The following is a 14007-nucleotide window of genomic DNA, read 5'->3' as shown; positions in this document are numbered from 1 at the left end:
AAGGAATGGAATGGAATGGAATGGAGTCAACCAGTAAGGAATGGAATGGAATGGAATGGAATGGAATGGAATGGAATGGAATGGAATGGAAACAAATCGAATGGAATGGAATGGAATGGAACAGAAACAACCGGAAAGGAATGCAATGGAATGGAATGGAATGGAATGGAATGGAATCAACCCGAATGGAAAGGAATGCAATGGAATCAACCGAATGGAATGGAATGGAATGGAATTGAATAGAATGATATGGAATCAACACGAATGGAATGGAATGGAATGGAATGGAATGGATGTAACACGAATGAAATGGAATGGAATGAAATGGAATCAACCAGAATGGAATGGAATGGAATGGAATGGAATGGAATGGAATGGAATGGAATGGAATGGAATCAACCCGAATGGAATGGAATGGAATGCAATTGAATGGAATGGAATCAACACGAAAGGAATGGAAGGGAATTGAATGGAATGGAATGGAAAGGAATCAACACGAATGGAATGGAATGGAATAGAATGAAATGGAATGGAATGGAATGGAATAGTATGAAATGGAATAGAATGGAATAGAATCACTCCGAAAGGAAAGGAATGGAATGGAACGGAATGGAATGGAATGGAATGGAATGGAATGGAGTCAACCCGAATGGAATGGAATGGCATGGAATGGAATGGATTGGAATAGAATGGAATCAACCCAAATGGAATGGAATGGAATGGAATCAAAACGAATGGAATGGAATGCAATAGAATGGAATGGAATGGAATCAATCCGAATGGAATGGAATGGCATGGAATGGAGTGGAATGGAAAGGCATGGAATCAACCCGATTGGAATGCAATGGAATGGAATGGGATGGAATGGAATGGAATGGAATGGAGTTAACCCAAATGGAATGGAACGGAATGGAATGGAACGGAATGGAATGGAATCAAACCGAATGGAATGGAATGGAATGGAATGGAATGGAATGGAATGGAATGGAATGGAATGGAAACACCCCGAAAGGAATAGAGTGGAATGGAATGGAACGGAATGGAATGGAATGGAATGACTTGGAATCAACTCGAATGGAATGGAATGGAATGGAATGGAATGGATTCAACCTGAATGGAATAGAATGGAATGGAATGGCATGGAATGGAGTGGAATGGAATGGAATGGAATCAACCCGAATGGAATGGAATGGAATAGAACGGAATGGAATGGAATGGAATCAGCCCGAATGTAATGGAATGGAATGCAATAGAATGGAATGGAATGGCATGGAATGGAATGGAAAGGAACGGAATGGAATCAACCCGAAAGGAATGGAACGGAATGGAAAGGAATGGAATGGAATGGAATGGAATAAATCCGAATGGAATGGAATGGCATGGAATGGATTGGAACGGAATCAACCCGAATGGAATGGATTGGAATGGAATGGATGTAACACGAATGGAATGGAATGGAATGGAATGGAATGGAATGGAATGGAATCAACCTGAATGGAATGGAAAGGAATGGAATGGAATGGAATGGAGTCAACCCAAAAGGAATGGAACGGAATGGAATGGAATGGAATGGAATGGAATCAATCCGAAAGTAATGGAATGGAATGGAATGGAATGGAATGGAATGGAATCAACCAGAATGGAATGGAATGGAATGCAATTGAATGGAATGTAATCAACCCGAATGAAGTGGAATGGAATGGAATGGAATCAACCCGAATGGAATGCAATGGAATAGAATGAAATGGAATAGAATGGAATAGAATCACCCCGAAAGGAATGGAATGGAATGGAATGGAATGCAATGGAAAAAACCCGACTGAAATGGAATGACATGGAATGGAATGGAATGGAATGGAATGCAATCAACACAAAAGGAATGGAATGTAATGGAATGGAATGGAATGGAATCAACACGAGTGGCATGGAATGTAATGGAATGGAATGGAATGGAATGGAATGGAATGGTATGGAATGGAATGGAATCAACCCGATTGGAATGGAATGGAATGGAATGGAATGGAATGGAATGGAGTTAACCCAAATGGAATGGAATGGAATGGAATGGAGTGGAAGGGAATGGAATGGAATGGAATCAACCCGAATGGAATGGAATGGAATGGAATGGAATAGAATCACACCGAAAGGAATGGAATGGAATGGAATGGAACGGAATGGAATGGAATAGAATGATTTGGAATCAACCCGAATGGAATGGATTGGAATGGAATGGAATCAACCCGAATGGAATATAATGGTATGGAATGGAATTGAATGGAATGGAATGGAATGGAGTCAACCTGAAAGGAATGGAATGGAATGGAATAGAATGGAATGGAATGGAATCAATCCGAATGGAATGGAATGGAATGGAATGGAATGGAATCAACCCGAATGGAATATAATGGAATCAACCCGAGTGGAATTGAATGGAATGGAATGGAATCAACGAGAAAGGAATCGAAGGAAATGGAATGGAGTGGAATGGAATTGAGTGGAATGGAAACAAGCCAAATGAAATGGAATGGAATGGAATGGAATCAAAACGAATGGAATGCAATGGAATGTAAAGGAATGGAATGGAATCATCCCGAATGGAATGGAATGGAATCAAATGGAATGGAATGGAATGGAATGGAATGGAATGGAATGGAATGGAATGGAATCAACCAGAATGGAATGGAATGGAATGCATTTGAATGGAATGTAATCAACCCGAATGGAGTGGAATGGAATGCAATGGAATCAACCCGAATGGAATGCAATGGAATAGAATGAAATGGAATAGAATGGAATAGAATCACCCCGAAAGGAATGGAATGGAATGGAATGTAATGCAATGGAAAAAACCCGACTGAAATGGAATGACATGGAATGGAATGGAATGGAATGGAATGCAATCAACACAAAAGGAATGGAATGTAATGGAATGGAATGGAATGGAATTAACACGAGTGGCATGGAATGGAATGCAATGGAATGGAATGGAATGGAATGGAATCAACCCGATTGGAATGGAACGGAATGGAATGGAATGGAATGGAGTTAACCCAAATGGAATGGAATGGAATTGAATGGAGTGGAAGGGAATGGAATGGAATGGAATCAACCCGAATGGAATGGAATGGAATGGAATGGAATAGAATCACCCCGAAAGGAATGGAGTGGAATGGAATGGAACGGAATGGAATGGAATAGAATGATTTGGAATCAACCCGAATGGAATGGAATGGAATGGAATGGAATCAACCCGAATGGAATATAATGGTATGGAATGGAATTGAATGGAATGGAATGGAATGGAGTCAACCTGAAAGGAATGGAATGGAATGGAATAGAATGGAATGGAATGGAATCAATCCGAATGGAATGGAATGGAATGGAATGGAATGGAATGGAATGGAATGGAATGGAATGGAATGGAATCAACCCGAATGGAGTGGAATGCAATGGAATGGAATGGAATCAACAAGAATAGAATATAATGGAATCAACCCGAGTGGAATTGAATGGAATGGAATGGAAATAACCCGAATGGAATGGAATGTAATGGAATGGAATCAACGAGAATGAAATGGAATGGAATGGAATGGGGTGGAATGGAATTGAATGGAATGGAATCAACCCGAATGGAATGGAATTTAATGGAATGGAATCAAAACGAATGGAATGGAATGGAATGGAATGGAATGGAAAGGAATCAAGCCGAATGGAATGGAATGGAATGGAATCATCCCGAATGGAATGGAATGGAATGAAAGGCAATGGAGTGGAATGGAATAAACCCGAATGGAATTGAATGGAATGGAATCAACCCGAATGGAATGGAATGGAATGCAATTGAATGGAATGGAATCAACACGAATGGAATGGAATTGAATTGAATGGAATGGAATGGAATCAACCCGAATGGCTTGGAATGGAACAGAATGAAATGGAATAGAATGGAATAGAATCACCCCGAAAGGAATGGAATGAAATGGAATGGAGTCAACCAAAATGGAATGGAATGGCATGGAATGGAATGGAATGGAATGGAATGGAATGAACACAAATGGAATGGAATGGAATGGAATCAATACGAATGGAATGGTATGCAATGGAATGGAATGGAATGGAATCAAATCGAATGGAATGGAATGGAATGGAATGGAATGGAATGGAATGGAATGGAGTGGAATGGAAAGGAATGGAATCAACCCGATTGGAATGGAATGGAATGGAATGGAATGGAATGGAATGGAATGGAATGGAAAGGAATGGAATGGAATGGAGTTAACCCAAATGGAATGGAACGGAATGGAATGGAACGGAATGGAATGGAATCAAACCGAATGGAATGGAATGGAATGGAATGGAGTGGAATGGAATGGAATCAACCCGAATGGAATGGAATGGAATGCAATTGAATGGAATGGAATCAACACGAAAGGAATGGAAGGGAATTGAATTGAATGGAATGGAAAGGAATCAACACGAATGGAATGGAATGGAATAGAATGAAATGGAATAGAATGGAATAGAATCACTCCGAAAGGAATGGAATGGAATGGAACGGAATGGAATGGAATGGAATGGAATGGAATGGAGTCAACCCGAATGGAATGGAATGGCATGGAATGGAATGGAATGGAATGGAATGGAATGGGATGGAATGGAATGGAATGGAATGGAGTTAACCCAAATGGAATGGAACGGAATGGAATGGAACGGAATGGAATGGAATCAAACCGAATGGAATGGAATGGAATGGAATGGAATGGAATGGAATGGAATAGAATCACCCCGAAAGGAATAGAGTGGAATGGAATGGAACGGAATGGAATGGAATGGAATGACTTGGAATCAACTCGAATGGAATGGAATGGAATGGAATGGAATGGATTCAACCTGAATGGAATAGAATGGAATGGAATGGAGTGGAATGGAATGGAATGGAATCAACCCGAATGGAATGGAATGGAATGCAATAGAATGGAATGGAATGGCATTGAATGGAATGGAAAGGAATGGAATGGAATCAACACGAAAGGAATGGAACGGAATGGAAAGGAATGGAATGGAATGAAATGGAATCAATCCGAATGGAATGGAATGGCATGGAATGGATTGGAACGGAATCAACCCGAATGGAATGGATTGGAATGGAATGGATATAACACGAATGGAATGGAATGGAATGGATTGGAATGGAACCAACCTGAATGGAATGGAAAGGAATGTAATGGAATGGAATGGAGTCAACCCAAAAGGAATGGAACGGAATGGAATGGAATGGAATGGAATGGAATCAACACGAATGGAGTGGAATGGAATGGAATGGAATGGAATCAACCAGAATAGAATATAATGGAATCAACCCGAGTGGAATTGAATGGAATGGAATGGAAATAACCCGAATGGAATGGAATGTAATGGAATGGAATCAACGAGAATGAAATGGAATGGAATGGAATGGAGTGGAATGGAATTGAATGGAATGGAATCAACCCGATTGGAATGGAATTTAATGGAATGGAATCAAAACGAATGGAATTGAATGGAATGGAATGGAATGGAATGGAATGGAATGGAATGGAAAGGAATCAAGCCGAATGGAATGGAATGGAATGGAAACCTCCCGAATGGAATGGAATGGAATGAAATGCAATGGAGTGGAATGGAATAAACCCGAATGGAATGGAATGGAATGGAACCAACCCGAATGGAATGGAATGGAATGCAATTGAATGGAATGGAATCAACACGAATGGAATGGAATTGAATTGAATGGAATGGAATGGAATCAACCCGAATGGCATGGAATGGAATAGAATGAAATGGAAGAGAATGGAATAGAATCACCCCGAAAGGAATGGAATGGAATGGAATGGAGTCAACCAGAATGGAATGGAATGGCATGGAATGGAATGGAATGGAAAGGAATGGAATGGAATCAACCCAAATGGAATGGAATGGAATGGAATCAAAACGAATGGAATGGAATGCAATGGAATGGAATGGAATGGAATCAATCCGAATGGAATGGAATGGCATGGAATGGAGTGGAATGGAAAGGAATGGAATCAACCCGATTGGAATGGAATGGAATGCAATGGGATGGAATGGAATGGAATGGAATGGAGTTAACCCAAATGGAATGGGACGGAATGGAATGCAACGGAATGGAATGGAATCAAAACGAATGGAATGGAATGGAATGGAATGGAATGGAATGGAATGGAATAGAATCACCCCGAAAGGAATAGAGTGGAATGGAATGGAACGGAATGGAATGGAATGGAATGACTTGGAATCAACTAGAATGGAATGGAATGGAATGGAATGGAATGGATTCAACCAGAATGGAATAGAATGGAATGGAATGGCATGGAATGGAGTGGAATGGAATGGAATGGAATCAACCCGAATGGAATGGAATGGAATGGAACGGAATGGAATGGAATGGAATCAACCCGAATGTAATGTAATGGAATGCAATAGAATGGAATGGAATGGCATGGAATGGAATGGAAAGGAATGGAATGGAATCAACCCGAAAGGAATGGAACGGAATGGAAAGGAATGGAATGGAATGGAATGGAATCAATCCCAATGGAATGGAATGGCATGGAATGGATTGGAACGGAATCAAACCGAATGGAATGGATTGGAATGGAATGGATGTAACACGAATGGAATGGAATGGAATGGAATGGAATGGAATCAACCTGAATGGAATGGAAAGGAATGGAATGGAATGGAATGGAGTCAACGCAAAAATAATGGAACGGAATTGAATGGAATGGAATGGAAAGGAATCAATCTGAATGGAATGGAATGGAATGGAATGGAATGGAATCAACCCGAATGGAATGTAATGGAATCAACCCGAGTGGAATTGAATGGAATGGAATGGAATCAACGAGAAAGGAATCGAATGAAATGGAATGGAGTGGAATGGAATTGAATGGAATGGAAACAACCCAAATGAAATGGAATGGAATGGAATGGAATCAAAACGAATGGAATGCAATGGAATGGAAAGGAATGGAATGGAATCAAGCCGAATGGAATGGAATGGAATGGAATCATCCCGAATGGAATGGAATGGAATCAAATGGAATGGAATGGAATGGAATGGAATGGAATCAACCAGAATGGAATGGAATGGAATGCAATTGAATGGAATGGAATCAACCCGAATGGAGTGGAATGGAATGGAATGGAATCAACCTGAATGGAATGCAATGGAATAGAATGAAATGGAATAGAATGGAATAGAATCACCCCGAAAGGAATGGAATGGAATGGAATGGAATGCAATGGAAAAAACCCGACTGAAATGGAATGACATGGAATGGAATGGAATGGAAAGGAATGCAATCAACACAAAAGGAATGGAATGTAATGGAATGGAATGGAATGGAATCAACACGAGTGGCATGGAATGGAATGGAATGGAATGGAATGGAATGGAATCAACCCGATTGGAATGGAATGGAATGGAATGGAATGGAATGGAGTGGAAGGGAATGGAATGGAATGGAATCAACCCGAATGGAATGGAATGGAATGGAATGGAATAGAATCACCCCGAAAGGAATGGAGTGGAATGGAATGGAACGGAATGGAATGGAATAGAATGATTTGGAATCAACCTGAATGGAATGGAATGGAATGGAATGCAATCAACCCGAATGGAATATAATGGTATGGAATGGAATTGAATGAAATGGAATGGAATGGAGTCAACCTGAAAGGAATGGAATGGAATGGAATAGAATGGAATGGAATGGAATCAATCCGAATGGAATGGAATGGAATGGAATGGAATGGAATGGAATGGAATGGAATCAACCCGAATGGAGTGGAATGCAATGGAATGGAATGGAGTCAACCAGAATAGAATATAATGGAATCAACCCGAGTGGAATTGAATGGAATAGAATGGAAATAACCCGAATGGAATGGAATGTAAAGGAATGGAATCAACGAGAATGAAATGGAATGGAATTGAATGGAGTGGAATGGAATTGAATGGAATGGAATCAACCCGAATGGAATGGAATTTAATGGAATGGAATCCAAACGAATGGAATGGAATGGAATGGAATGGAATGGAAAGGAATCAAGCCGAATGCAATGGAATGGAATGGAATCATCCCGAATGGAATGGAATGGAATGAAATGCAATGGAGTGGAATGGAATAAACCCGAATGGAAAGGAATGGAATGGAATCAACCCGAATGGAATGGAATGGAATGCAATTGAATGGAATGGAATCAACACGAATGGAATGGAATTGAATTGAATGGAATGGAATGGAATCAACACGAATGGCTTGGAATGGAATAGAATGAAATGGAATAGAATGGAATAGAATCACCCCGAAAGGAATGGAATGGAATGGAGTCAACCAAAATGGAATGGAATGGCATGGAATGGAATGGAATGGAATGGAATGGAATGGAATGGAATGAACACAAATGGAATGGAATGGAATGGAATCAATACGAATGGAATGGAATGCAATGGAATGGAATGGAATGGAATCAAATCGAAAGGAATGGAATGGAATGGAATGGAATGGAGTGGAATGGAAAGGAATGGAATCAACCCGATTGGAATGGAATGGAATGGAATGGAATGGAATGGAGTTAACCTAAATGGAATGGAACGGAATGGAAAGGAACGGAATGGAATAGAATCAACCCGAATGGAATGGAATGGAATGGAATGGAATCAACACGAATGGAATGGAATGCAATGGAATGGAATGGAATGGAATCAATCCGAATGGAATGGAACGGCATGGAATGGAGTGGAATGGAAAGGAATGGAATCAACCCGATTGGAATGGAATGGAATGGAATGGGATGGAATGGAATGGAATGGAATGGAGTGAACCCAAATGGAATGGAACGGAATGGAATGGAACGGAATGGAATGGAATCAAACCGAATGGAATGGAATGGAATGGAATAGAATGGAATGGAATGGAATCAACCCGAATGGAATGGAATGGAATGCAATTGAATGGAATGGAATCAACACGAAAGGAATGGAAGGGAATTGAATGGAATGGAATGGAAAGGAATCAACACGAATGGAATGGAATGGAATAGAATGAAATGGAATAGAATGGAATAGAATCACTCCGAAAGGAATGGAATGGAATGGAACGGAATGGAATGGAATGGAATGGAATGGAATGGAGTCAACCCGAATGGAATGGAATGGCATGGAATGGAATGGAATGGAATGGAATGGAATCAACCCAAATGGAATGGAATGGAATGGAATCATCACGAATGGAATGGAATGCAATGGAATGGAATGGAATGGAATGAATCCGAATGGAATGGAATGGCATGGAATGGAGTGGAATGGAAAGGAATGGAATAAACCCGGTTGGAATGGAATGGAATGGAATGGGACGGAATGGAATGGAATGGAATGGAGTTAACCCAAGTGGAATGGAACGGAATGGAATGGAACGGAATGGAATGGAATCAAACCGAATGGAATGGAATGGAATGAAATGGAATGGAATGGAATCAACCCGAATGGAATGGAATGGAATGGAATGGAATGGAATCCACCCGAATGGAATGGAATGGAATGGAATGGAATGGAATGACTTGGAATAAACTCGAATGGAATGGAATGGAATGGAGTCAACCAGAATGGAATGGAATGGCATGGAATGGAATGGAATGGAATGGAATGGAATGGAATGAACACAAATGGAATGGAATGGAATGGAGTCAATAAGAATGGAATGGAATGTAATGGAATGGAATGGAATGGAATCAAATCGAATGGAATGGAATGGAATGGAATGGAATGGAATGGAGTGGAATGGAAAGGAATGGAATCAACACGATTGGAATGGAATGGAATGGAATGGAATGGAATGGAATGGAATGGAATGGAATGGAATGGAATGGAATGGAGTTAACCCAAATGGAATGGAACGGAATGGAATGGAACGGAATGGAATGGAATCAACCCGAATGGCATGGAATGGAATGGAATGGAATAGAATCATCCCGAAAGGAATAGAGTGGAATGGGATGGAAAGGAATGGAATGGACTGGAATGACTTGGAATCAAGTCGAACGGAATGGAATGGAATGCAATGGAATTGATTCAACCTGAATGGAATAGAATGGAATGGAATGGCATGGAAGGGAGTGGAATGGAATGGAAAGGAATGGAATCAACACGAATGGAATGGAAGGGAATGGAATAGAAAGAAATGGAATGGCATGGAATGGAATGGAATGGCATGGAATGGAATGGAAGGGAATGGAATGGAATCAACCCGAATGGAATGGAATGGAATGGAACGGAATGCAATGGAATGGAGTCAACCCGGAAGGAATGGAACGGAATGGAAAGGAATGGAATGGAATGGAATGGAATCAATCCTAATGGAATGGAATGTCATGGAATGGAGTGGAATGGAAAGGAATAGAATCAACCCGATTGGAATGGAATGGAATGGAATGGAATGGAATGGAGTTAATCCAAATGGAATGGAAAGTAATGGAATGGAACGGAATGGAATGGAATCAACCCGAATGGAATGGAATGGAATGGAATGGAAGAGAATCACCCCGAAAGGAATAGAGTGGAATGGAATGGAACGGAATGGATTGGAATGGAATGACTTGGAATCAACTCGAATGGAATGGAATGGAATGGAATGGAATGGAATGGAATGGATTCAACCTGAATGGAATAGAATGGAATGGAATGGCATGGAATGGAGTGGAATGGAATGGAATGGAATCAACACGAATGGAATGGAATGGAATGGAACGGAATGGAATGGAATGGAATCAACCCGAATGGAATGGAATGGAATGCAATAGAATGGAATGGAATGGCATGGAATGGAATGGAATGGAATGGAATGGAATGGAATGGAATCAACCCGAATGGAATGGAATGGAATGCAACGGAATGCAATGGAATGGAGTAAACCCGAAAGGAATGGAACGGAATGGAAAGGAATGGAATGGAATTGAATGGAATCAATCCGAATGGAATGGAATGGCATGGAATGGATTGGAACGGAATCAACCCGAATGGAATGGATTGGAATGGAATGGATGTAACACGAATGGAATGGAACGGAATGGAATGGAATGGAATCAACCCGAATGGAATGGAATGGAATGGAATGGAATGGAATGGAATGGAATGGAGTCAACCCGAAAGGAATGGAACGGAATGGAATGGAATGGAATGGAATGGAATCAATCCGAATGGAATGGAATGGAATGGAATGGAATGGAATCAACCTGAATGGAATATAATGGAATCAACCCGAGTGGAATTCAATGGAATGGAATGGAATCAACGAGAAAGGAATCGAATGAAATGGAATGGAGTGGAATGGAATTGAATGGAATGGAATCAACCCGAATGAAATGGAATGGAATGGAATGGAATCAAAACGAATGGAATGGAAAGGAATGGAAAGGAATGGAATGGAATCAAGCCGAATGGAATGGAATGGAATGGAATCATCCCGAATGGAATGGAATGGAATCAAATGGAATGGAATGGAATGGAATGGAATGGAATGGAATGGAATGGAATGGAACGGAATCATCCAGAATGGAATGAAATGGAATGCAATTGAATGGAATGGAATCAACCCGAATGGAGTGGAATGGAATGGAAAGGAATCAACCCGAATGGAATGGAATGGAATAGAATGAAATGGAATAGAATGGAATAGAATCACCCCGAAAGGAATGGAATGGAATGGAATGGAAGGCAATGGTAAAAACCCGACTGAAATGGAATGGCATGGAATGCAATGGAATGGAATGGAATGCAATCAACACAATAGGAATGGAATGTAATGTAATGGAATGGAATGGAATCAACACGAATGGAATGGAATGGAATGGAATGGAATGGAATGGAATGGAATCAACCCGATTGGAATGGAATGGAATGGAATGGAATGGAATGGAATGGAGTTAACCCAAATGGAATGGAATGGAATGGAATGGAGTGGAAGGGAATGGAATGGAATGGAATCAACCCGAATGGAGTGGAATGGAATGGAATGAAATGGAATAGAATCACCCCGAAAGGAATGGAGTGGAATGGAATGGAACGGAATGGAATAGAATAGAATGATATGGAATCAACACGAATGGAATGGAATGGAATGGAATGGAATCAACCCGAATGGAATATAATGGTATGGAATGGAATGGAATGGAATGGAATGGAATGGAGTCAACCTGAAAGGAATGGAATGGAATGGAATGGAATGGAATGGAATGGAATGGAATCAATCCGAATGGAATGGAATGGAATGGAATGGAATTGAATCAACCCGAATGGAATGGAATGGAATGGAATGGAAGGGAATCAACCAGAATAGAATATAATGGAATCAACCCGAGTGGAATTGAATGGAATGGAATGGAAATAACCCGAATGGAATGGAATGTAATGGAATGGAATCAACGAGAATGAAATGGAATGGAATGGAATGGAGTGGAATGGAATTGAATGGAATGGAATCAACCCGAATGGAATGGAATAAAATGGAATGGAATCAAAACGAATGGAATGGAAAGGAATGGAATGGAATGGAATGGAAAGGAAATAAGCCGAATGGAATGGAATGGAATGGAATGGAATGGAATGGAATGGAATGGAATGGAACAAACCCGAATGGAATGGAATGGAATGGAATCAACCCGAATGGAATGGAATGGAATGCAATTGAATGGAATGGAATCAACACGAATGGAATGGAATGGAATGGAATGGAATGGAATAAACCAGAATGGAATGGAAAGCAATGGAATCAACACGAATGGAATGGAATGGAATTCAATTGAATGGAATGGAATCAACACGAATGGAATGGAAGGGAATTGAATGGAATGGAATGGAATGGAATCAATACGAATGGAATGGAAGGGAATTCAATGGAATGGATTGGAATGGAATCAACACGAATGGAATGGAATGGAATAGAATGAAATGGAATAGAATGGAATAGAATCACCCCGAAAGGAATGGAATGGAATGGAATAGAATAAAATGGAATAGAATGGAATAGAATCACCCCGAAAGGAATGGAATGGAATGGAATGGAATGGAATGGAATGGAATGGAATGGAATGGAAAGGAATGGAGTCAACATGAATGCAATGGAATGGAATGGAATGGAATGGAATGGAATGGAATGGAATGGAATGGAATCAACCCAAATGGAATGGAATGGAATGGAATCAACACGAATGGAATGGAAAGCAATGGAATGGAATGGAAAGGAATCAATCCGAATGGAATGGAATGGCATGGAATGGAGTGCAATGGAAAGGAATGGAATCAACCCGATTGGAATGGAATGGAATGGAATGGGATGGAATGGAATGGAATGGAATGGAGTTAACCCAAATGGAATTGAACGGAATGGAATGGAACGGAATGGAATGGAATCAAACCGAATGCAATGGAATGGAATGGAATGGAATGGAATGGAATGGAATGGAAGAGAATCACCCCGAAAGGAATAGAGTGGAATGGAATGGAACGGAATGGATTGGAATGGAATGACTTGGAATCAACTCGAATGGAATGGAATGGAATGGAATGGAATGGTTTCAACCTGAATGTAATAGAATGGAATGGAATGTCATGGAATGGAGTGGAATGGAATGGAATGGAATCAACCCGAATGGAATGGAATGGAATGGAACGGAATGGAATGGAATGGAATCAACCCGAGTGGAATGGAATGGAATGCAATAGAATGGAATGGAATGGCATGGAATGGAATGGAATGGAATGGAATGGAATCAACCCAAATGGAATGGAATGGAATGGAACGGAATGCAATGGAATGGAGTCAACCCGAAAGGAATGGAACGGAATGGAAAGGAATGGAATGGAATGGAATGGAATCAATACGAATGGAATGGAATTGCATGGAATGGATTGGAACGGAATCAACCCGAATGGAATGGATTGGAATG

Source organism: Pan paniscus, chromosome 23, assembly GCF_029289425.2.
Source record: "Pan paniscus chromosome 23, NHGRI_mPanPan1-v2.0_pri, whole genome shotgun sequence".
Classification (NCBI taxonomy): Eukaryota; Metazoa; Chordata; class Mammalia; order Primates; family Hominidae; genus Pan; species Pan paniscus.
The sequence above is the reverse complement of the archived record's forward strand: the minus strand, read 5'-3'. Positions refer to the sequence as shown.